This window comes from Halyomorpha halys, unplaced genomic scaffold (genome assembly GCF_000696795.3).
Source record: "Halyomorpha halys isolate HHAL.00 unplaced genomic scaffold, Hhal_1.1 Scaffold620.1, whole genome shotgun sequence".
In the NCBI taxonomy this organism is placed as follows: domain Eukaryota; kingdom Metazoa; phylum Arthropoda; class Insecta; order Hemiptera; family Pentatomidae; genus Halyomorpha; species Halyomorpha halys.
In genome coordinates this window covers 76,973-80,226 of record NW_027107900.1, presented here as the reverse complement: position 1 = coordinate 80,226, position 3,254 = coordinate 76,973, and the positions used below count along the sequence as shown (strand labels likewise).

The 3,254-nt window shown below is 26.7% G+C and overlaps 1 protein-coding gene across 1 annotated transcript in view; it reads right to left on the bottom strand.

Moving 5' to 3' along the window:
- Window positions 1-3,254, bottom strand: part of Cdc6 (Cell division cycle 6) — a 19,162-nt gene that overhangs the window by 3,860 nt on the left and 12,048 nt on the right. The gene's annotated exons all lie outside the window — the stretch shown is intronic.

Genomic DNA, 3,254 nt, shown 5'->3' with positions numbered 1-3,254 from the left:
ATATATATATATATATATATCACGTCTAATAAAATGGACCACCAAACATTCCTCATCCTATTTTCGATAGTTTACATATGAGGTACAGAAATAATGATACTGGCCAAGATATTTGGGTACTTGTTGCAAAACTATTGTAAAATATGTAAAATTATATTTCTTTGTATGTTTAGAGTGTTTATAATATATAATGTTGCAATATGCACAATATGTGTTTTAGTGTGTGTATATGTCAGAATCTATGTGTATTGTCAGAATCTATGTTCCTTCATTATGATCAGAAATTACTCTATAAAATACAGCTTGTACAAATAATTAGACAAAGATGTTATCTCTTTTTAAAAAATGTTATGTAACCTGTTGTTTAAAAGTGTGACTTCATGGTAATATATTATATATTCTACTCAAATAATACTTTAATAAATGAAGAATAATACATTTGAAAGAGGTAAGATGATTTTCAATATTTTTAAAGACATGCGCCAAAAGGTTGTGATATGTAATACAATTTTATGATTTTTAATAGTAATCATTAATTGCTTCATAACTAACAGCGCTTAAAAGAGAAAAAAACTATAAAAGAATACAACTTAAACAGTATATTATAACAGAAACAAGGTTTATGTTAAAATTAATAAAATATTTAAAAATATTGGTCAACCGCTTCAAAATGTACCTTTTTTTATTATCAGTTATCTAATGGAGATTATTAGTTTACAATATCTTAAAAACAACAAACCTAACATCTTTGAATCAAACTTAACCTTTTTAAAATACATCCTAACATTTATTACTTATTATTTGTATAAAAGGGACCACAACTTTGATGAGAAAATGACAGGTTTGAAAAATTATATTTTTACTTTACAATTCAACTTAATATGTTTTAAATTTCAATAATCAAAAACTATCATTATCAATATATGTAATATATCAATATATATCTTTTATATTTAATTCCTTAAACTTATTTTTGTTTAAAAAAGTTACTTGTACAAATTGTAATTTTGTCCCTTTTATAGGAAATAAATAAAAAAATAAGTCTTACTCTAGTTTCAACAGAAGTGGAATATTTTTATTAACACAATCTGCCCAATGATCCCAGTAAATTACAGTTTGGTTTAATTTTAAAATGTAATATTCAAAATCACTTGTTATCAAATCACAATCTTTGTACTTCTCAGGATCCTTTTAATTTCTTTTCATGGAACAATATATAAGGCACTATAAAGATTAAATATAATAAAAATAAAATAAAATAAATATAACGTAAGGAATTATAGCCAGCATTCTACATCTACTCTATACATTATAATTAAACTTACTTTTACAGGTGCACACAGTCTATCAGTTTGTTTAAGAACCTATTTTTATTACTTGAAAATTAATCAATAAAACAAAACTAAACAAATTCTATACTTCTGACTGATGGGGAAAAAAAGAATGAATAAAATGCCAAATCATTAAAGAAAGATATAAGTAAAAAAATGAAAACTAACAATCCTGAAAGAGTAAATGGAAGAAACAGAAATTGTCTGAGGACCTAGATATCAGTAATTTAGCACTAAATTAGTTAATGATCTTGTTTGGTACATTAATTGACAATAAATTACAAACTGTGGAAAAAAAAAAAATTAAAATAGTGGCGACAAAGTACAATATTGGTGTATATTATGACAGGAATTCAGATACAACCTGAAGTAAATAAAATACTGTCTGAATTTATTCAAAGGAAAATAAAGAAGAATGGTGTGAAATTTAGAAGTATTGATTTAAGTTCTTGAGGATTGTATACAAAGCATTAAACAACTCTGCACTAATGCACAAGATATGCTTGAAAATATTATTAACTGTGCTCGACTTTTATGCAATCATCACGCAAGCAAAAAAATTATTAGCGCAGAATTTTCTGAGAAAGGAAACATAACAGGCATTTAAAAGGTACCTCAATTTTTATGGAAAGAGATCTTTTGTACTCACAGAGGCAGGTTATAGGAAAGCCTTTATTTTTGAGAAAATGTCTGAAGGAAATAGGATCAAAAATTCCAGTTTCCGTTCAGAATAACTGTTTATTGGTTAATAACCACAATTTTATTTGGAAAGAAAAAAAAAGGGTAGTGTTTAGTCAAGAAAATGGTATGGGATAATTAAAGGAAATAACTAATATCGAATTCTCAGAAAATATTAAGAATCTATAAGCGGAACGTATAGATTCAACAACAAAAGCAGAAGAAAGAAGAGGATCTACTTAAATACGAAGAGAAGATAAAAATAATACAGACACTGTTGTATCTAGTACTTCAATAAATACTCTGAAGTATAATAATAATATATGAAATACATCCGCCTGTCAGGTCAACGCAAGTAAGGCTCGTAAGTTTAGTACAAATATTGAATTAAAAACAATTATATTCAATGCTAGTGGATTGGCTAATAAACTTATTTATCAACTTTTTTCAATTTATATAGCTCTATATTAAACATTCTTAATTAAATCTGTAACTTTAAAATATGAAAATTATTTATAACTTATACTTAGGTATAAGATGAAGTGATTTTAAATTAATATGGATAGGAACAAATAAAACTAAGACTGAAGGTAGGGCAAACGGTGGAGTGTTAGAGATTAAAAAATAATTTAACAGTTGGCAATGTTACGAGCGACTTTGTTAGATTTGATGAGAGGAATATAATTGAAGTGCGTAGTGTAAATAAAAAATTTTATATTAAACCGGTTGTTTAAATTACTGCTGTCTGTTGGGATGAACATTTTCACGATTATTAAATTTTCTTTCATTTAACGAAATTTACGTTCTTGTAGGTGACATGAATGTAAGAGTGGCGGAGTGGCAAGTAATTCCAGAATACATTTCTCAGGAAAAATGTTTAGGAAATTGAAATATAAAATCTAAAGACACAATTTTGAATACTAGAGGTCAATCATTCTTGGAAATGTGTGATGATTTGATTATGTGCCTTATGAATTTTTCCTGATTGTGTACTACAAATTGTTAAGAAATTTAACTATTATTTTAATACAGGAAGGATCCTCCAAAGTTTCACCGAGTCAGTCCTTTACCCGTTGTTCAAGAAAGAGGATGTTCACAGGGTGGAAAATTTCAAAAGAATATCCTTCATTAATGTCATTATCAAGATATTTACTGGTATTTTGTTGAATCGATTATACACTGAGTTAATGTAAACAAAATTCTAAATGATTTCCAAGTGGGATTTCGTTCGGGATACTCGACTGT